The 23,019-nt window shown below is 47.7% G+C and overlaps 1 long non-coding RNA gene across 1 annotated transcript in view; it reads right to left on the bottom strand.

Annotated features, from left to right (window-relative positions):
* Positions 1–2,517: 2,517 nt before the first annotated feature.
* Positions 2,518–23,019, bottom strand: part of LOC115459215 — a 62,861-nt gene continuing 42,359 nt past the window's right edge. The window contains exon 3 of the long non-coding RNA XR_003940221.1: positions 2,518–2,697. This is a non-coding gene — a long non-coding RNA (uncharacterized LOC115459215). The remainder of the gene's footprint in view (positions 2,698–23,019) is intronic.

The following is a 23,019-nucleotide window of genomic DNA, read 5'->3' as shown; positions in this document are numbered from 1 at the left end:
ACCTTCGACCTGTAGTTTCTCTATATAGCTTCCTGTGCTAGTCATTATACTTTTTCAGCACTTTCAGAGATATGAGATTGTCAGTTTGACTTCATGTAAGTATTTTTTTCTTTCTAGCTTAGTGAAGGATGTTGTTTTAATTCCTGAAGGCTGTTATTTTATTTTATCTTAATTCAATTCATGCCTTGGACTGATGCACTTTGACCTTCGACCTGTAGTTTCTCTATATAGCTTCCTGTGCTAGTCATTATACTTTTCCAGCACTTTCAGAGATATGAGATTGTCAGTTTGAGTTCATGTAAGTATTTTTTTCTTTCTAGCTTAGTGGAGGGTGTTGTTTTATTTTATGTTAATTCAATTCAAGCCTTTGACTGTTTATCTTTTACAGTACATGTACAGCATTAAACAAGTACAGAGATACATGATGCCTAATGCACTTGTTTCAATTCATATTTTCTATTTTTAATAATATTTATATTTAAGGTCAGTATTCTGTTTTTGGCATCTCTGACTGTGCTGTTTTTTTCAAATCAAGGTGATCTTTTTTACATGTAAGTCACTTTCATTTCATCCTTTTCATTTTATTATTTTTCATGGTTTATTTTTCAGTCTATATGACGATATATACATATTTTATGTATGTTTTTTCTTTTTAGTTTACTCAATATATTCATTACACTTGGCAGTAAAGGATTGTTGTGTAGGTGGCTGTCTTTTGCCTTAAACGTCTATTATGCTAATGTTTTGTAATAATGATATATTAGCTATGGTTTCTCTTTTGTATTATTAGATGCTTTCTATATGTTTCAGTCCAGTACAGATGTCTATTATTTTTTTTATCATATCTTTTTGTTTGGGATATTGGTGTTATATTACAATATATTTTATCTCTCATGGATTTTATATTAATGTTATTTCATATTTTATGTTGGAATCTCTGCATATGTACACATACATGTTTATGTGTGATTGTTTGATAATAATATTTTAAATCAGATGCATATGTATATGACAAACAATATATATGTCTATTTTATTTACATTATTTTATTATCTCTTGTGGCCCCTGAAGCAGCCCTGTTGGGTGAAACATGGCCTTGTCGGCTGTTTATTGTGTATAATATATATATATATTTTTTTTTTTAAATTGGTTCTTAACAATAAATACGTTTGTCTTTTAACGATTGCTCTGTTCATTTTCCATGCTTATTCCTTCTTCATGTATCCTATACTCTAACTTTTCTGTTCATAATGTCTGCTCTGTGCTCCAGGAAAACAGGATTGACACCCTCGCACCAGTCAGACAAATCACCAGGCGATTCTCATGTCCACCAGACACTCGGCTATCTAAATGCCTAATGATTGAATCTCCAACTATAACAGCTGTCCTAACCCTTCTCTCCTGGGCAGAAGTTCTTGGAAACGTACCCTCGGTGGAAGAGGATAGTACAACCCCTGGTGGCAAGTCCTGGTTACAGGAGTACTTCCTACTTCACCAGGGTGCTGTTCTCATTCTAGTAGACCTCTCTTCTCCAAGGCAGCTCTGAGGCTACCAGACTGGAGGTGAGACTTCTCTACAATGTCCCTGTAGGTCTCCCCCATGTACCGCTCTTTCTCCCTCAGCTCCTCCAATCTAGCCTCAAGAGAACAGACCTGTTCTCTAAGAGCTTGGAGCTCTTTGCATTAGGCACACACATATAACCTCTCACCAACTGGGAGATAATCATACATGTGACACCCAATGCAACAGACTGGATAGAACCCCTCTCGCTGCTGGACTGCTGTCTCCATCTTAGTATTTTTGAGTTTTACAATAATTTCAAACTTGCTAAGGTACTAAGGATAGTAGTCTAATATAGCTTATATGGTATATAGTGTGATTTATTTGGTGCTTTACTCTTAGAAAGGAATGTGGCGTTTAGTTTTAGTTTTCATTAGCAGTGGTCAATGTGTGGTGCCTCTTTGCTTTTTGAATTTACTGTGCCTAATTATGATTGTAATTCCCCATTTGGAGATTAGTGAGTGGTGACAGCTTTCCCTGGAGTCACTGGGGTGAGATTGTGGGATGTCCCTGGAGGGAAGGAAGCCAAACTCAAGGGTATGTTGGAGCTATAAATTGGTTTCCTCCCTTTTTTCAGAAAGTTCAGTAAAGTTCAGTTGCATCAAAAGACACTATTGGAGTGGGACTGTGAATTCTTTGAAGCGGGAGTGAGGACATTTGCACCCGGGACTAGTAAGACCTTACAGAGAAGCTCCACTTTATTTCCCAATCCCGGGATCTCTATTCCGGACTGTTAAACCCACTCCCAAGCTCGAACTGAAGAGGCAATGCTAGAAGAAGAGTGAGGTGAAAACTGAGCTAGAGGTGAGATCCGGGTTACATGATTAACAATTAACCCTGTACGACTGACATAAGGGGATCCTTATCCTCTGGGTATTCCTCAGCCCCATCAACCTGTGGCAAATGCTACAAATATGAACCTGATTGTGTTTAAAGACCAAAAGCCAATCACTGAATGATGCTGCAAAGGTTTTATTTAATCCATTAGAAAGTAACCAGAGTTCCAGTAATCACACTGTGAGTCCCTGGAGGGTGTAGAAGTAGAGGGTACAGGGGTGGTGTCCTCAGTGCTGGAGAAAGATCCTTCTGAATGTCAGCAGTGAGGCTGGTCCAAAATCAAGTACAGGTCCGGTTCACTAGAAGAGAAGAGAGGTGGAACACCATGAGCAGTTCCTGGGGGAGTAATTCTTCCCCCCCCCCCCCCCCAATTTCATACCAGAGCACTAACCCTCTACCTAGATCCTGGAACTCAGAGCAGCGGAAGGAGTTCCTGTCATATCCTCAGCTAAATAAAGTCACAGAGCTCAGAATAGAAGTTTTATTAACACAGACTTGGCTACAGGCACAGAACGGAGCATGTAGAGTAGTTCCAATCCCTGATGGATAATATCACAGCCAAGAGCTCTCAGAGGAGTCCCAATCCCTACTAGGTACACTGCTCCTAGACATGTGATAGTGAGAGATTTATGCACTCTTGAATGTATTACATTAATTGAAGTGAGGAATCTAAGTAGGACTTTGAGATTTCTATATTTATACTATTTAGTTGGGTATCTGGAAACAGATCTTGACCCTACCTGTCCTTCCAACTATCAACCCATCTCCCTCCTCCCCTTCCTTTCCAAATTACTTGAATGCGCCGTTCACTGCCTTGACTTTCTCTCATCTCAAGCTGTTCTTGACCCACTCCAATCTGGCTTTCGCCCTCTTCATTAAACTGAAACTGCACTTACTAAAGTTTCCAACGACCTGTTTCTGGCCAAATCCAAAGGTCTCTATTCTATCCTCATTCTTCTTGACCTATCCGCTGCTTTTGACACTGTTGATCACGGCCTACTCCTTGATATGCTGTCTTCATTTGGATTCCAGGGCTCTGTTCTTTCCTGGTTCTCCTCCTACCTCTCGCTTCGCACCTTTAGTGTACACTCTGGTGGATCCTCTTCCACTTTTATCCCACTACCAATCGGTGTACCTCAAGGCTCTGTTCTCAGTCCTCTCCTGTTTTCCATCTACACGTCTTCCCTTGGCTCTCTGATTTCATCCCATGGCTTTCAGTACCATCTCTATGCTGACGACTCCCAGATCTACCTCTCTACCCCCGATGTCTCAACTGGCATCCAGACCAAAGTTTCAGCCTGCCTGTCTGACATTGCTGCATGGATGTCTTGACGTCATCTGAAGCTCAACACGGCCAAAACCGAGCTTCTCATCTTTCCCCCTAAACCTACCTCCCCTCACCCCCCTTTCTCTATTTCGGTGGATGGCACTCTTATTCTCCCTGTCTCATCTGCTCGTAACCTTGGGGTCATCTTGACTTCTCTCTCTCCTTCTCTGATCACATTCAGCAGATTGTCAAACCTGTCGTTTCTTTCCCTACAACATTAACAAAATCCGTCCCTTCATCTCTGAACCCTTATCCACACTCTTATCACCTCTTGTCTTGATTATTGTAACCTACTTTCACCGGCCTCCCTCTTAGCCATCTCTCGCCTCTTCAATCAATCCAAAACTCTGCTGCGTGACTCATCTTCCACCAAAGGTCGCTATGCCCACATTACCCCTCTCCTTAAGTCACTTCACTGGCTCCCTATCCGTTTCCGTATTCAATTCAAACTTCTCCTATTAACCTATAAGTGCATTCACTGCCGCTCCCCAGTACCTCTCCATTCTTGTCTCTCCCTATGTCCCCCCCTCGAGTACTCCGTTCTGTAGATAAATCTCTCCTATCTGTCCCTTTCTCCTCTACTGCTAATTCAAGACTCCGTTCCTTTTATCTCGCTGCACCTCACGCCTGGAATAGACTTTCCCGAGCCTGTACGTCTAGCCCCGTCTTTAGTCGTTTTCAAGTCCAAACTCAAAACCCACCTCTTTACCACTGCTTTTGACTCCTAACTCACTTGCCCTGTCCTTTATCCTCACCTCTTTATTCCCTTCCCTTAATTGTTCTGTCTGTATTCTCTTACCCATAATTGTTCTGTCTGTTTACCTGTCTTATCTAGATTGTAAGCTCTTTGAGCAGGGACTGTCTTTTGTGTATGGTGTACAGCGCTGCGTATGTCTTGTAGCGCTATAGAAATGATAAGTAGTAGTAGTAGATTTATACTAATTCACATTCTTTTATTTTTGATCTGGTGTCCTTCTCCCATGGACATAGTGCACAATCCCCCTCTCTCCTTCCACCCCCTTCCTTGCTGGTTCCAGTAATAGCACTTCCTCTCCCGTCATCTCCTCACCTTCTTTCCTCTACCCCTCCTCCGGTCTGCAGTCTTCAAGCTGTCCGGACCGGTTCAGGGCCATCGATAGCATTAGTGATGTAAGCATGCTGCCTTCCAGCTGCCCCGGAAACCTTCTCTCTGCAGCATCCCACCTACACAGGAACAGGAAGTTGCTGAAGAAATAAAGCTTCTAGGCAGGCTGAAGGTAGAATGCTTGCATCGCTAACGCTGCCGGTGGCCCTGAAACTGTCTGGACCAGGGTTGCCAGATGGGAAAAATTTTCCCAGCCCAAAATCAGCCCTAAACTCGCCCAAAAAACGCCCAAAGTCAAACCCCCGCCTCCCACGTCACCAACCCCGCCTCCAATGTCACAGACCCTGCCTCCCACGTCATTAACCCCGCCCCCTGACGTCACCCCCGACGTTGTTAACCCCGCCCCTGACATCAACCACGCCCCTGAAAAGCTTCTATTGGACCACACCGGACCAATAGAAACCCCGGGAAAGCTTCTATTGGACCAAAGTGGACCAATAGAAGCCCCGGAAAAAAAGCACACAGCGGCCACAGGAAAAAAAGCCCAAACCCGCACCCCGCAGCCGCTGAAAATTTTCTGCAGCTGCTCGCAGAAAACCCACCCAGTGTTGCGGGAAGACCGCAACCCTGACAACAATGGTCTGGACACCTTGAAGACTGTAGGCCAGAGGAGGGATAGGAAAGAGGAGAGGATGGGAGAGCGACACTGGATTGTACTGGGAGAGAGAGGAGAAGAGGGGGAGGGGAACACCCAGTGTTGCGGGAAGACCGCAACCCTGACAACAATGGTCTGGACACCTTGAAGACTGTAGGCCAGAGGAGGGATAGGAGAAAGGAGAGGATGGGAGAGCGACACTGGATTGTACTGGGAGAGAGAGGAGAAGAGGGGGAGGGGAACACTGACCCGTACTGAGTGGGGTGGAGGAAGCAAGATATGGATGAGGCTAGGGTGTAGGAGGGAGAAGCAGGAGGTGGATGGGACTGGGGGTAAGGGTAGAGGGGAGGGGAACAGATCAGAAGATGCATGGGGCTAGGAGGTGTGGATGGAAGGGAGAGGAAGAGGAACAGAGCAATTATGGATCAGAGAGATGGAGTGGGAATTTGAGGGGCTAGTGAATACTTGGCAGGCTTAGATATGTGGGAGTATATTGATGGGTTGGGATAATGAGTGAGGATGTGAAATGAGGGATAAGAGAAGAGGGACAAGAGAAGGGGTTGACGTGAGGAAAGGTTGAGACCTAATATCAATGACCTGGAAGACTGGAGAGAGGATGAGAGGCATTGAAAAGGGATGGGGGTACTGGGGAGGGGAATGGGAGAAGGGGATGAGGTAGATGAGAAGTGAAACAGAGACTAAGGACTAAAGGGTGAAAGAAAAGTGTGAAAAAAAACATTAAATGAAAAAAATGTAGAGAAGGAAAGGAAGAAGACAAGAGGAGGGAGAAGAAATTGAAAAGCCAACCTGGAAAAGAATTTAGGAGTCGACTGACACATGGAAAGTGGAAAAGAGACTGGAACCAGCCTAATTAGAAAAGTAAAATACTCAGACAACAAAGGAAGAAAAGAAAACATTTTTATTTAATGCTTTTTAAAGACTAAGCGTGCTTTGTGAAATGTAGATCTATATATATAATTTGTACCTCCAATGTTCTCTGGCTGGCTGGGTTCGTAACATCCTGACATCAGCAAGCCTCCAGTGTTCTCTTACCTCTCATTATCCTGCTCTCGCATAAAGATGAAATGATGTCAGAGGGCGGAACAGTGAGAGGGAAGGGAACGCTGGAGGCAGTGGTGTGCTGGTAAATTTTTAACAACAGGCTCTCTCCCCATCCACCTCGGCGCCCCCCCCCCCCCCCCCCCCCCGTCCACCTCTGCGCCCCCCCCCAAAATTGCAACGCTGGCTATAGCCGAGGGGAGGGGCAATGCATTACTCTCTCCAGGAAAAAAAAATTAAATGATCCCAGGTTCCAATCTAATTCATGTTTAATATGGGATAAAATGCCATAAATAAGTAAATAAATATAAACTTTTAACGTTCAGCACCTGATTCTCAAAGTGGACATATTCCAAACACTATAATGAAAATAAAATTATTTTTTTTCTACCTTTGTTGTTTGGTGACTTTGTTTCTCTGATCATGCTGGTCCAGTATCTGATTCTGCTGCTCTCTATCTGTTCCCTTGACTCCGTTTCCAGGGCTTCCTTTCCATTTATTTCTTTTCTTTCCTCCTTTCTTCTTCATTTCTGGTCCTCCGCAGATTTGACTGTACAGTGGATCCAGCTTCTGCCTATTTTCTCTATCCATGTGCAGTTTCTCTCCTCACTTCCTTTCCCCTCATCTAATCTCCTTCCTCTATCTTCCCTCCATGTCCAGAATTTCTCTTGCCCTCCCCTCCATCTATGTCCTGAAACTCTCCTCTCTCCCCTGCCACCCTCTATCCATCCATACCCAGCAATTCTCTTCTCTCCCCTGCCCCCCTACCCATCCATGCCCAGCAATTCTCCTCCCCCCTGCCCTCCCCTCCCGCTCCCATCCATGCCCAACAATTTTGTGGGGGTGAAGGAGAATCGCTGGAAATGGATGGGAGCGGGAGGGGAGAATGGGGCAATGGAAAATTGTTGGGCATGGATGGGAGCGGGAGGGGAGGGCAGGGGGGGAGGAGAATTGCTGGGCATGGATGGGTAGAGGGGAGCAGGGGAGAGAAGACAATTGCTGGGCATGGATGGAGGGGGGCAGGGGAGAGATGACAATTGCTGGGCATAGATGGGTAGAGGGGGGGCAGGGGAGAGAAGACAATTGCTGGGCATGGATGGGTAGAGGGGGCAGGGGAGAGAAGACAATTGCTGGGCATGGATGGGTAGAGGGGGGGCAGGGGAGAGAAGACAGTTGCTGGGCATTGATGGGTAGAGGGGGCAGGGGAGAGAAGACAATTGCTGGGCATGGATGGGTAGAGGGGCAGAGACGGGCAGCAGGGCTTTAAATAACGCAGCGCTTCAACGGAGGTAATGAAAAAAGATGGATGGGACCGGGAGGGGAGGGTGGAGATGAAGGACAATCACTGGACATGTTTGGGAGCGGGAGGGGAGGGCAGGGGAGGGAGGAGAATCGCTGGAAATGGATGGGAGCGGGAGGGGAGAATGGGGCAACGGAAAATTGTTGGGCATGGATGGGAGCGGGAGGGGAGTTCAGGGGGGAGGAGAATTGCTGGGCATGGATGGGTAGAGGGGAGCAGGGGAGAGAAGACAATTGCTGGAAATGTTTAGGAGCGGGAGGGGAGGTAAGCATGGCCTGTGATGGCGCCCTCCTGCCATGCTTACCTCATGTAATGGAGCCGGCTCGCCCCGAAGAACAACCGGCTCGCAAGAGCTGTCAAAATTTAACAAGCGGCTCTTGCGAGCCGGAGTAAGCCAGCTCCAGCACACCACTGGTGTTATCCACAGAAATAGAGAATGAGGGAGGAGGAGAGGTTGGTTTAGGGGGAAAGATGAGAAGCTCAGTCTTGGTCATGTTTAGTTTCAGATGGCGCCGAGACATCCAGGAAGCAATGTCAGACAGGCAGGCTGATACTTTGGCCTGGATTTCGGCTGAGATTTCTGGTGTGGAGAGGTAGATCTGGGAGTCATCAGCATAAAGATGATACTGAAAACCATGGGATGAGATCAGAGTACCAAGGGAAGAAGTATAGATGGAGAAAAGAAGAGGTCCCAGGACAGATCCCTGAGGTACACCAACTGACAGTGGGATAGAAGTAGAGGAGGATCCACTAGAGTATATACTAAAGGTACGCTGGGAGAGATAAGAAGAAAACCAGGAAAGAACAGAGCCCTGAAATCCAAGTAAGTACAGCGTATCAAGGAATAGGCTGTGATCAACAGTGTCAAAGGCAGCAGATAGATCAAGAAGGATGAGAATAGAACAGAGACCTTTGGATCTGGCCAGGAACAGATCATTGGAGACTTTAGCAAGCGCTGTTTCAGCACCCCCAATTGTGCTCTGCATTCATCTTGAGCTAATTTATTGGCTGTGCCTTCTGCCTCCATGATTTGTCTTGATTTCTCTCGTGCTGTGGCCTTTAACTGTCTGTTTCCGCCCTGTGGAAGCAAATGCCTAGCGATCTTTGTTCTGAACGTTCAGTCAAGAGATTCAAGGCCTCTTTTAAACACTTGGCTTTTCTCTTAAACTCTCTCTCTCTTTCAGTATGGTGAGCTCTTTCTCTTTTTAAAGCTCGTTGGGCTTTTCTTCTTCATTTATCACATGTCTTATTCCCTTATGTATCACCATTGATGGCAATTGATTATTTGTCTCTTGGATTTATATTGTGCTCCTTTACCCAGAGGCAGCGGAATGCTCTGTCCCCAATCCTTCCATAGCATCCTAGTCCCCTTCTATGGCATCCAACATATATCCTCAACCCCCCCATGGTGTCAAGCATTTCTCTACTTCCCTACTTACTCCCCCCCCCCCCCCTCTTATCCAGCATCTCTCCCTCTCAGCCCCTCATGGTCTACTGCACCTCTCTCCCTCCCCTATAGTCTGTAGCACCTCTCTTTTTCCCTTCTCCCACCCCCTGCCTGTAGTGTCCAGCATTACATCCCCCAGAGTCTCCAGCATCTCTCTCTTTCCCTCCCTCTCAACCTCCCCCCATGTTCTACAGCATCTCACCCCTCCCCCCCACACAGTTTCTAGCATCCCTCCTCTCTTCAGCACCTCTCCTTCTCTCCCCTTTCAGCATCTCTCCCCTTTCTGTGGTTTCCAGCATCCTACCCACTCCATGGTCTCTAGCATCTCTCTCCTTCCCTCCCTCTCAACTCCACCCCCCCCCCCCCCATGGTCTACAGCATCTGTCTCCTTCCCTTCCCCCTCTGCCTATAGCATCCATCTGTTATTCAACCTCCCTGTGGTGTTTAACATTCCACCCTCCCCCCCCCATGGTCTTCAGCATCTCTTCCCCTCCCCTTCCCTCTTCTCTTCAGCATCTCTCTCCTTCCCTTCCCCTTTTCTTTCTTTCTGTTCTCTCCCCTCTGCCTATGGTGTCCATCATTCAAATCTCCCCCCACCCAATCGTCAGCATTTCTTTTCTTCCCTACTGTGTCCACAAGGTATTTTTTTTCTTACCATGTTCCCCTGGGGTGGCAACTCTATAAGCTACGTTGGAGACATCTCATGGCTGGCCCGATACAGGATCTTTAGATGCTCAAGGCCTGCTGGCTCCTGCCCCCTCTAAACACTTCTTGTTTTGGAGGGGACAGAACCAGCTGGCCAGCTTTGAGTGTGTGCAGGTGCAAGATAAGAGAAAAAAGGCCTCATGGGTAGAGAAGGATAGCAAAATTTTGGGGGTGCTGTGGCACCTGTGGCTGTCCCGGGGCCTGTGCCTTTACCTTCCCTTCCCTTCCCTTTTCTTCGCTCTGTCATGATCTTGTAAACCACTAAGCAGCCCAGTGAATGGTGATATATCAAATGCTTTGAAACACATACTTAATTAAATATAGAGAGCCAAGACTTTCAGCAGGTGATCTCTTCTGCTCCTGGTTTTTTTATTCTGGGTCCCGTCCTGTTTAGTGTTACGTCAACATTACCTTGTTGTTCTGTCCCATGACAGCTGGGCACTAGTTAAAGTGTGACCCTAAAATGTGTTAATGCCTTCACTGCTATTCTTACCCCTAAAGATCTTGACTGCTGTAGTCTTCACTGCTGAGATATGTGTGTGAGCAATGCATTGTGTGTAATGTAGTTCACAGACAACGCAACCCCACTTGCCTGTCTGTTTAAGATCTGCTACTACTGGTTGTGATGCTGCTTAGATCACTCCTCTGTCTCAGCCAAGCTTGGCTTCTTTGTTTATGTGCCAGCACTTCCTGGCCATTCTTACTATCTCTGTCCCGAGAGGTCAGCCAGGTATGACCTTTTCCTCCAATCAGGGGCTGCCCCCTAGAGCCACCCTTGCCACTCGAGGGCAGGCTTCGTCCCTATTGGCTTTCCTACTCCTTCTTCTCTGAGTCTGTATGAGCTTCTGGCTCCGCCCCCCCCCCCCCCCCCCGTCCATAAGGAGGACAGTATCCATTTTGCTCCAGTACAAAGCAATGATCCTGTTGTAGCTCTGGAGAAGCACTAGTCTTTTCACCCTGAAAATATCCTCCTAAAAGAGGGTACTGCACTCCCAAACACCTAACTCCAAGCTGCCTCTATCTATGGAACTATTTTCTTACCTCTGCAACGAGCTGATCCTGGTTAAACTTCTACCTTCTCTCCACTGATACAGCTCACAAAACCACAGGATTCCTTTGTGTTTATGAACATCTAACTGTGAGTAATCATCTATGTTATTTAATAAAGGAGCTTCAGAAAAGAACAAGAGATTTAGGTGTGGGGAGGAGTCAAGATGGCGGCTCGAGCTTGAGGCTCTGTGGAGGCTAACGCTGAGCTCTGTTCAATTATTACCTTCTTCCAATATGCCGCATACAAAGCGAAAAGGTGCAGTGAAGGGTGTCTTACCATCGGCCAATCACTCCCTCCGGGCCAGCAAACGCTCCTACAGTTTGCCACGAGCACCCCTGTGGATACTGGCATGAGGAAACCTGGGTTTCCCACAGGTCGATTGGGTGGGGATTGTAGCTGATTGCCTGAGGTTCTGGTTGGAATGGATGATACCCAGTGATTGCGGTTTCCCTCATCCTTCAGCTAGGGTGACACCCAGTTATACCGGCTCCCCCCCCCCTAAATTCCACTCTGGCCCTGTGTGGCATTTTGGGGAGTGTTGTGAAACTTAACTTTGCAGTTCAGCTGGATTCCTGGTGGCACAGCAAGTATATGCCTTGATTTTTCTTTTCCAGGGCTTAGCTAGTTCTTCCTCATGTTGCAATGCTCAGCAACACTATCTCTTGGCTTTGTTCCAGATGGTCTATATCTGGGCTTGGTGACTTTTTTCCTCTCATAGGAAATCTTTTATGTTGTTGCTTGTTTTCCAGTTCTTAGCGGGCCAGGGTTCCTTTAGGCACCTGGTTCCCACTTTCCTTTCTGGGGCATCGCCAATGCTGTGGGCTCTTCTAGTGGTTGGCCATGTTCATTCCCACTGGGATGTTTCCTCTGTTTGTCAATGGTCTCTCTCTCTTTCGTTCTGTTTGGATGTGTTTTAAAAAAAAAAGGAAATCAGGAGGCTGACATGGTTGGCGTGTGTAGTCCCTAATGCTGCTGTCGTTAGCAATTGGTGCAGTCTCAGATTTTTTTTTCTTTCGGGCAGCTCTTCTCAGCGGGACTGCTTAGCAATTTTTTCCAGCAACATGTTGCTGGCTTCCTGGCTGCTGGTGTCTTCCAGAGTGCTATGGTGTGGTCCACTTTCGGTGATATGTTCTCGTGGGTATCTCTTGGAGGATTCTCACGTAGCAGCCTTGTTTCCACCCTTCAACAGGCTTCCTGGTCTTGGGTGATGGCGGCTGCCTTTGACTCAGATTCAGGCCATTCACCTCACGTTTGCAGCTGCCTCGGTGTCGTATCCTTGGCTAGGGCTTTTATCGGGGCTTGGTAGCAGTTCAGGGTTCTAGAAACACCCAGCCAGACTGCTTCGCTGTCTGTTGGTACATCGCAGGGCCTTTCTGAGAAGCTGCATCCTTCTCGGAGGTTTCTTTAGCCCTTCACATGGTTTGTGCGGTGCCTGTCAGTGCTTCTTGGGTTCCTTTGCCAACTCCTTAATGCAGTTCTCTACAGTCCCTGCGATGGGCTCTGCAGCTTCTCTTTGCATTGTAGGCCAGGGACCCAGAATCACTGGGTGTCATCCATTCCAAAGCAAAAACAAAAAAGGAGGTAAAAACCCTCACGAAACCGTGAGATATAAAACAAAAAGTGAGGAGAATGGATGAGGATACCAAAAAATATATGTATTTATTCACATGAAAAAAATTAAAAGGTAACAAATTGAACATGAAATGGACCCGACACGGCCGTGTTTCGGCCCTAAGGCCTGCCTCAGGGGTCTTTGTCATCCATTCCAGCCAGGGCTTCAGGCGGTTAGCTATAACCCTCACTTGACTGGCCTGTGGGAGGCCTAGGACAGGAGCTGCCGGCCGGGCACCAGACAGGAGCTGCACTATCCGTTCACCATCCGCTAGGAGACTGAGAGGATTGCTGAACATTCCAGGCTGTATAATGCCTTTGAGGGCGAAGTGCTTGGAGCTATTTGTTGTCTCTGTCTCCTTTCTCTGGTGGATGGACATAACCCATTGGTCTGGGGTAAGACATAATTTTACCATAGGGGGGCACTCCCAAATACAATGTAAATAGGTATCTCTTCACAAGGAGAAATTCAAAATGAATGGGGACTGGCTATGTACCGTAGATCTCAAGGATGCATGCACACCTAAACCAATCCATCATTGTTGCAGAAGGTATCTGAGATTCATCTTTCAAATAGAGAATTTTCAATTAAAGGTCCTTCCGTTCTGCCTGTTGTGTGTTCATGAAATGCTTTGTAGTGGTATCAGCCCACCTCCAAAAACAAGGTACCTAACCTTCCCACACCTCAAGAAAAATGTCAGGAAGTATTTTTTCACAGAGAGAGTAGTGGATGCTTGGTGGAAATGAAAACGGTAACGGAATTCAAACATGCGTGGGATAAACATAAAGGAATCCTGTTCAGAAGGAATGGATCCTAAGGAGCTTAGCCGAGATTGGGTGGCAGAGCCGGTGGCGGGAGGCGGGGATAGTGCTGGGCAGACTTATACGTTCTGTGCCAGAGCCAGTGGTGGGAGGCGGGACTGGTGGTTGGGAGGCGGGGATAGTGCTGGGCAGACTTATACAGTTTGTGACAGAGCTGGTGGTGGGAGGTAGGGCGGGGATAGTGCTGGGCAGACTTATAAGGTCTGTGCCAGAACCGGTGGTGGGAGGCGGGGCTGGTGGTTGGGGGACGGGGATAGTGCTGGGCAGACTTATAAGGTCTGTGCCAGAACCAGTGGTGGGAGGCGGGGCTGGTGGTTGGGAGGCGGGGATAGTGCTGGGCAGACTTATACGGTCTGTGCCCTGAAAAGGACAGGTACAAATCAAGGTAAGGTATACACAAAAAGTAGCACATATGAGTTTATCTTGTTGGGCAGACTGGATGGACCGCGCAGGTCTTTTTCTGCCGTCATCTACTATGTTACTATGTAACTTTGAATCTGTTAAAGGCATCTTTTAGAAGCACTGAATCTGGAAAGAAAGCATAAGATAATAAAGGTTTAAAACCAGTGACTGTCTGCCTTCCCTGCACAACCACATTTGCAAGGGGCAATTAAGTGAGAAGTACCCTCCTATTGTTCTTCAAGTACCTTTCCCCATCTCCAGAGCAAGCTCCCCACCTGCTTTCAGCAACTCTGCTCATTAACTTGTAATTGAAATTGGATACAGTCCTGGTGTGAACAGCTCGAGAAAAGGATCTCCCTCCTTTAAGTCAGTGAACAGAGGGAGGCAAGTTTAAAGGAGCAAGCAGGCACAGCTTCACTCAGAGTGAGTCCCCACACATCTAGCCCCCCCCCCCCCTCCCTACACAAAGATGATAATGGCAGACCTTAATGCTTCACAGACTACACCAGAGGCGGCAGCCCTTGACCCAAACACACAAGGGCGGCCAGAGAGACAGGCAGATACAGCAGACCTCCTTCCTCCTCAGGCCCAACAGCAAGCAAAGAGCAAAAGAATCCATAAGCTGACCCATAAATCTCTGGAAATTTACCAAGTGAAGCAGGAAAAGTACAGTATGAAGCTAAACCAGCTGTGGGAAGAGGTGAAGGAAGGCATGCTAGGAGCCTCGAAGACAGCAGAAGGCGATGGCACCCGTCTGTCATTGATGGAGATTAATTATGCGCTCTACCAGAAAAAGACAGAAAAGTACTACCAGTTCTTAGTCGAAGCAAATACGGAGCAGAGCCTGAAGGAAAAGGAGCTCCAAGAATCCATAGATCAGAAGCGTAGAGCGGAAGTAACAAGAGCCATAGAGGAAACATCGAATGCAAGCGTAGATATACGAGACAACGCCTCCCTGTGCTCCCACTCTTCAAAGCACACATCCAAGAGCTCAAGATCCTCCAGGTCATGTGCATCAACCCGCTCCAACCTGTCAGCAGCTAGCTCAGTGGCTCATCAGGCACGGATTGCAGCGGTGATGGCCAAGTCTCGCCGTCACCACCTTGAACAAGAGGTCGCCCTGAAGCTAGAACTGGCTGACCTAGAGGCGGAAGATGCCCGCAGGAGGGCCGACATAGAGGCGGAAGATGCCCGCAGGAGGGCCGAGACGACACGCGAGAGGGCCAAGGAGGCACGCGAGAGGGCTGCAATGGCGGCTGAGGTCGCAAGAAGAAGGGCCAAGCTGAACATTAGGCTGGAGGCGCTCCAGCAAGACAGAGAAATCGTTAGGTTGGAAGCAAAAGCCAATGCCTTCGGAGAAGCGGTGGAATCGAGTGACGCGGCGGAGCGACTCAGCCACCTTTCCGCTGAAAGCCCTGCTCGAAGAACTAAAGCTTATGTGATAGCACACACCACGGCACCTAGCAGAGCAGCGATACATTCAGAGCCAGAGGAGCCCTCCAATCCTGAAGAACCAAACTTACCCTCAGCACTGGGAGTGCAAACCCAAGAAAGAAAGCCCAAGGTGCGACACATCACGGAAGCTGACTCTCAATGCACCGACGCGCCTGTATGTATACGCTCTGATGCACCACTACTGCCTCCGGGAGCATCATTTCAACACTCTGTAGGCAATCAAGAAACAACAAAGCGGTCGCACCCCACGTATATCCCTACAGAGGGCCAGACCAATCCACCAGCATCGGTTCCCACTGCTCAACCCGAAGCCTCAACAGGAGACGAGCTAGTAAGATATCTGGCGCGCAAGGATCTGGGAGGCTCAGGACTTACCCAGTTCGACGGCCGCCCTGAGCGTTACCGGGCATGGAAGTCAGACTTCAAGGACGCCATCGCGAACATGAGGCTCACTCCCAAGCAAGAGATGAACATGATGCTACACTGGCTGGGGAAGGAAACAGCCGTACGCGTAGAAGAACTGAAGCACTCCTATCTGAGCGACCTGTCTAGAGGGTTAGAAGAGATGTGGGAAAGGCTTGAGGAGTACTACGGGAGCCCGGAAGCCATAGAGAATTAATTGTTCAACAAGTTGGATAGATTCCCAACAATATCCGTTAGAGACCACCACAAGTTGCAAGAACTGGTAAACCTCCTTCACGAGCTGGAAGCGGTCAAGGCCGAGAACGGATTTCCAAACCTCAGCCAGCTAGACACACCTCGGGGCACCAAGAGCATCTTAGGGAAGTTACCATACAACAAAAGGGAGATGTGGTCAGTAGCTGGCACACGATACAAGGCAGAGAACCAAGGGAAGTATCCTCCCTTCAGTATCTTCACAAGTTTCATAAGGGACATAGCCAAAAGGAGAAACGACCCCTGGTTCATAGTAGAACCATCTGAATCGGGCCCGTCCTGGGAAGGGAAACCAGCCAGAACATACAGGAAACCCATTTCTGTGTATAAGACGGAAGTATCATCCTCAACGCCTGACCCTCCTCCCAGCACAGAGAATGAAGAGGTCCCCAACGAGCAGTGCCCGATACACAAGTCACCCCATCCATTCAGAGAGTGTCGGTGGTTCCTGAGGTTGCCTTTGAAGGAGCGTATGGAGCTGCTTACGAAGTACAAATTCTGCTACAGGTGCTGTTCTTCTTCAGACCATCTCGCCCGAGGCTGCAGAGCCCCTGTCCGGTGCGCAGAGTGCGGTAGTAACCGACATATCTATGCTCTACACCCCAGCGGAGCAAAGCCATGTATCAACTCCGAAACAGATCACGGCGGGGAGACAGAAGAAGGGGAGGCAACGACGCTCCAAGTCACGCCAAAATGTACGAGGGTGTGTGGGAAGATCCACGAAGGGAGGTCTTGCACCAAGATATGCCTAGCCAAGGTGTATCCTGAAGGGCGACCCGAGGAAGCAGTTAAAATGTACGCCATCACAGACAAGCAGAGCAACCGGTCCCTTGCAAGATCAGAGTTTTTCGACCTGTTCAAGCTCCATCAAGCCTGTTCCTCTTATAGCATTAGGACATGTACAGGAATCGTGCAAATGTCGGGAAGAGTGGCGAGCGGTTACGTGATATAGGCAATAGATGGAAGCGCCAAGTTACGGCTGCCCATGCTGATCGAATGTGACCAGATACCAGATGACAAGGATGAAATTCCAACACCAGAGGCGGCATGGGACCACCCCCATTTAAGACCTATAGCCAACCAACTCAGGCCTGTGGATCCGGAAGCTGAAATCTTACTTTTGCTGGGCTGAGACGCGCCAGAACTCTTGTACATCCTTGAATCACGCAGGGGCCCGCGTGATGCTCCCTATGCGCACCATCTCGACCTGGGTTGGACAATAGTGGGCAACGTCTGCCTCGATCGAACAAGGCCAAACATCAAGGAGCTCGCCACCAACGGCCTAGAAGTTGGGCGCGCTTCCTTATTCGAACCATGCACCAGACACCTGACCACCAAAGAGGCCCCTGCTTACAAGGAACGGAACAGTGATTCAACACTCTACAGAACCATCCCCATAGCAGATTTGAGTGAATACTTGGGAAGCTCGGTGTTCCACACCACCAAAGATGTTGACAAACCGGCCTTCTCTATAGAAGATAAAGAGTTCCTGAACATCATGAAAAAAGAATTTAGGAAAGATGAGGTGAACAGCTGGGTGGCACCCCTTCCATTTCGTAAGCCCAGGTCTCGGCTCCCAAACAACAGAAGTTATGCCCTTTCTCGACTTGCTTCACTGCAGAAAACTTTGAGAAGGAAACCAGAGATGAGAAAGCATTTCACAACCTTCATGCAGGACATGCTCACCAATGGCCACGCGGAGCCTGCCCCACCATTGAGAGTAGACGAAGAGAGTTGGTACTTGCCCATCTTTGGGGTGTATCACCCGCAGAAGCCAGGGCAAATCCGAGTCGTGTTCGACTCCAGCGCCCAGTTTAGAGGGACCTCACTGAACAATGTGCTGCTCACCGGGCCTGACCTTACCAGCAGTTTACTGGGCATCCTGATCCACTTTAGAAAAGAGCGCATTGCCGTAACGGCCGACATCCAGCAAATGTTCTACTGCTTCACCGTCCATGAAGATTACAGAAATTACTTAAGATTCTTGTGGTTCCGCAACAATGATGTCAACGGAGAGATTGTCGAATACAGGATGCGAGTACATGTCTTTGGGAACGGCCCATCACCCGCTGTGGCCACCTACGGGCTCAGACAAACTGCACAGGAAGGAGAGAAAGAACATGGCGCTGATGCCAGGCAGTTTGTAGAGAGAGACTTCTATGTAGATGACGGGTTGAAGTCCCTGCCCACTGAAACAGAGGCCATCGATCTGTTGAAAAGGACGCAGATGATGGTAGCGAAAGCTAATCTGAGGCTCCACAAAATTGCATCCAACAGCGCCGAGGTGATGAAAGCGTTCCCTTCAGCGGATCATGCCATGAACTTGAAGGACCTAGACTTAGGAGTGGATACACCCCCACTACAACGCAGCCTTGGCTTGAGCTGGGACCTAAAGGGGGACACCTTCACTTTCCGGGTTTGCGCACAAGAGAAACCGTACACCTGACGAGGCGTTTTGTCCACAGTGAACAGCCTGTATGATCCTCTGGGATTTGTGGCGCCAGTCACCATCCAGGGAAGATTGCTGCTTCGCGAACTGTCTTCGACCCCGAGTGAATGGGACACTCCACTGCCACAGGAAAAGAAGCAAGAGTGGGACACATGGAGGAGCTCCCTAAAATCACTCGAAGAACTCCGCATCCCACGAACATATGTCCCCGTGTCTCTCACGAACGCCTGCCACAAAGAGGTTTGCGTCTTCTCTGATGCCTCAGAAAAGGCCATAGCTACGGTGGCGTACCTGAAGGCCGTAGATGCCTGTGGCGGTGTCCACGTGGGATTCATCTTTGGCAAAGCCAAGCTCGCCCCGCAGCCCAGTCAGACTGTGCCACGCCTGGAGCTGTACGGAGCAGTTCTGGCAGTAGAAATAGCCGAACTGGTTGTGAGCGAGATGGACACTCAACTGGACTCAGTTAAGTTCTACACAGATAGTAAGGTTGTACTCGGCTATATACACAATCAGAGTAGGAGATTCTTTTTTTTATTTTATTTATTTATTTGCATTTATAATTTTATACAAGACAACTTGCTTTAGTAACACGAAGGAAAAAACTTCATTTACATTGGATACAACTCCAATAAGTAAAAAGAAAAATTGTAAGAACATAATACATAATACTTCTTAGACCACAATAATATAAGAGGGGAAGGAGAAACAAAATCAGAGGAGATCTAAATAATATATCTTTTTAAAAGTAAATAGGCCTGTCCAGAAATTCCATATTCTCTATATCTTAATCAGTTATTCCTTCATTAACAATATACCATCTAGTTAACTATTCGTTTTGCAATCAAAAAATTTTTTAATTGGTCAGGATCAAAAAATATGTATTTGTTTCCTAAATATTTAACACAACACTTACAAGGATAAGCAAGTAAAAATTTAGCTCCAATATTTTTAACTTCTTCTCTAAAAGTTAGAAATTTTTTCCTCCTATCCTGTGTTGTTTTTACCACATCAGGGAATATCCATATCTTTTGACCACAAAAGAGTTTAGTAGAGTTTTTGAAATATAATCTCATTAAAGCATTTAAGTCCTGTTCAAATATGAAAGATACAATTAGAGTTCTTCTTATTTCAATCTCCGACAGAGATTCCTCTAATAAAGCAGATAGATCTTGTATCCCATCTGAAGGTAACTTCAGTAAATTTTCTGATGTCATATTTGTCGTTTTCGAGGGTGGTAAATAATAAACTTTATTTAGAGGAGGGATTGCTTCCTGAGGGTATTTAAGTATTTCAGTAAGATATTTCTTTAGAAAATCCAGCGGGGTTATCCCCGTTGCTACAGGAAAATTTAACACCCTCAGGTTTAATCGGCGATTATGATTTTCTATCTGCTCAATTCTCCTCGAAACCATTAATTTATCCTTTATAAGAGTTTCTGTTGTCGTTTTTAAATTTACCACCTCTGTTTGTAACTGTGTTACTTTTAAATCAGTTTCCTGTTTCAAAGTTTCCAATGATGATGCAATAATTTCTACTTTACTTACTAAAGAAGAAGTATCTTGTGCTGTTTTAGCAAGTGTTGTTGACATTTCTTGTATTAGTTCCCAGATGGATTGTAATGACGCCAACTTGGGAGACGCCATAACCGTCTCTTGAGTCTTATCTCCTGCCGCTTCTTGTTGGGGAAAGCCACCGTCAGGATTACCCGGATCTCCGCCTTCCGGTTGCCGAGTATCTCCAGTTCCTCCGCGAAGCGCAGCAGGACAAGGTGGCGGATTAAAACCCGGCGGTGATAAAGATGTTTCGTGCCCCAGTAGGTCTGCTGCTCCTCCAGCCGAACTAACAGCAGGGCTCCCGCCGGTATACGATGGAGTGCTTGTTGCATATCTAAGGATCGTCTGTTGAGTCGGGGTAGGTATTTGAGTTGGCGGTGGAAAACTCTTTACCGACCCCTTCCTCTTTGTATGCGGCATTTGGTAAAAGGAGTATTCTTATTACAAGAAGTAAAGAGCCCCGCAGTCGAAATCCTCTGAGACGCGCTCAAGCACTGGGCGCCATCTTGACTCCTCCCTCTCAGAGTAGGAGATTCTACGTGTACATGAGTAACCGAGTGGAACGCATTCGGAAGTCCACAAGACACGTGTCAACCGATCACAACCCAGCAGACCATGCCACGAGAGCTGTCTCAGCAGCGCACCTAACGCGAACGACTTGGCAAACAGGGCCGAAGTTTCTCGCACAGCCAATAAGCACCCCTCCAGCTACTGTAAACTCCTTTGAACTGATGAACCCGGAAGACGATGTCGAAGTCCGTCCGCCAGTGACGGCCCTCGTCACAAGTGTTTCAGCTACTTTGGCCTGGGCACGCACCACTTCAACCGATTTTCACGGTGGGCGACACTGAAGAGAGCCATAGCCCACCTTATCCACATCGCTCATTCCTTCCAACCAAGGGCTGATAGAGGAGCAAGCACGTGTCACCATTGGCACCTCTGCACCAAGCCCCTGCCAGCAGAAGAGCTCCTCCAGGCCGAGAAGACAATCTTGCGTTGTGTGCAACGAGAAAGATACGTCACAGAACTCCAGTGCTTCAACAAAGGGAAGGACGTGACAAAAGACAGTCCCTTGTGGAAGCTAGACCCTTTCCAAGACGAGGATGGTTTGTTGAGAATAGGCGGCCGTCTCGCCCGTGCCAAGCTGGACAAGAGCGAAAGGAATCCCCTGATCATACCAGGACGACACCCTGTATCCACTGTCCTCATTCGGCACTACCATGAGCAAGTCAAACACCAAAGCCGACACTTTACCGAAGGGTCAATCTGGACCGCAGGATTGTGGATCGTTGGAGCAAAGCGTTGCATCACCTCAGTTATCCACAGATGCGTCAAGTGCCGTAAGACATGGGGCAAGCATAAAGACCAAAGAATGGCAGACTTGCCACCTGAAAGGTTAAGCATTGACCCACCATTCACTTATGTGGGGCTGGACATCTTTGGACCATGGGCAATCGTCTCGAGATGGACCAGAGGAGGGAACGCGAACAGCAAGCAATGGGCCGTTATGTTCACGTGCATGAGCATACGCGCTGTCCACATCGAAGTTATAGAGTCTATGGATTCTTCAAGCTTCATAAATGCTCTCAGAAGGTTCTTCTCAATCCGTGGTCCAGCCAAGCAGATCCGCTCTGACTGTGGATCCAACTTCGTGAGCGCTTGCAAAGAGTTGAAGATAAACTCAGAGAAGATCAACACCTCTACTGTCGAGAAATACTTGAATGACCAACAGTGCATGTGGATATTCAACCCCCCCCCCATGCCTCACATATGGGGGGAGTTTGGGAGCGTATGATTGGGGTATCTCGCCGAATCCTTGACTCTATGCTATCCGAGACCAAGACTAACCGCCTCACCCATGAGATTCTGACCACACTCCTGGCAGAAGTGTCTGCCATCATCAACGCAAGACCTCTGATTCCATTGTCCTCCGACCCAGAGTCACCTTTGATCCTGACTCCAGCCATGCTCCTAACTCAAAAGACGGGTGTGCCTCCAAACCCGCCTGGAGATTTTGATGAGAAGGATCTATGCAGATGGCAGTGGAGACAAGTACAGAGCTTGGTGAATACCTTCTGGAAACGCTGGAGACGAGAGTACCTCCCGACTCTACAGAACCGCAACAAGTGGCAAACCAGTAAGGCCAACATCCAGGAAGGCGACATTGTCTTACTCAAGGACAACCAAGCTCAACTAGTGACCAAAGCCATCCCCAGTGAAGATGGGAACGTCAGAAAGGTCGAAATCAGAACAGTGAAACAAGGATCAGCAAATAAGTTCTGTAGACCCATCACGGAAATGGTGCTCCTCATGCCGCATGAAGAAGCACAAGCACAGTGAACCATCTTCTACCGGTGAAGACCAAAGACTCAAGAACTCTCTCTCTCCTTTGTGTTGTCCAGTGTGTGTTGTTGTCTGTCTCTCGTTTCAGCTCCTGTGTGACGAAGCGAATGATCCTACAGATCTGCTGCAAGTGACAGAGCAGTGAGGTCGACGTCCATGAAGGCGACATTGTCTTATTCAAGGACAGCCAGACTCCACGCGATGATTGGTCCCTGGCATCAGTCGTCAAAGCTATCCCCAGCGAGAACAGGAATATCAGAGCGGTCGAAAGCAGAACCGTGAAGCAAGGAACAGCGAAGGATTCTCCAGAGTCATCACTGAAATTGTACGCCTCGTGCCGCACGAAGAGGCACAAGCTCCGAGAGGCATCATCTACTCAGGAAAACCAGAGACTCAAAGACTCTTTCTCTCCCTTATGTTTAGTGTTGTTGTTGCCTGTCTCTCGTTTCAGCTCCCAAGTGATGGAAGAAGACAACCCCACAGCTGACAGACAACCTGAATACAGACAATGGACTTTGCATGCTATTAGTTTGGTAACGTGAGATGATAATAATAGTGGTATCTCCGATACCAGACGGGGAGTGTTCTGTCCCATGATAGCTTGGCACTAGTTATAGTGTGACCCTAAAATGTGTTAATGCCTTCACTGCTAATCTTACCCCTAAAGATCTTGACTGCTGTAG

This window comes from Microcaecilia unicolor, unplaced genomic scaffold, assembly GCF_901765095.1.
Source record: "Microcaecilia unicolor unplaced genomic scaffold, aMicUni1.1, whole genome shotgun sequence".
NCBI classification, from domain to species: domain Eukaryota; kingdom Metazoa; phylum Chordata; class Amphibia; order Gymnophiona; family Siphonopidae; genus Microcaecilia; species Microcaecilia unicolor.
The sequence above is the reverse complement of the archived record's forward strand: the minus strand, read 5'-3'. Positions and strand labels throughout refer to the sequence as shown.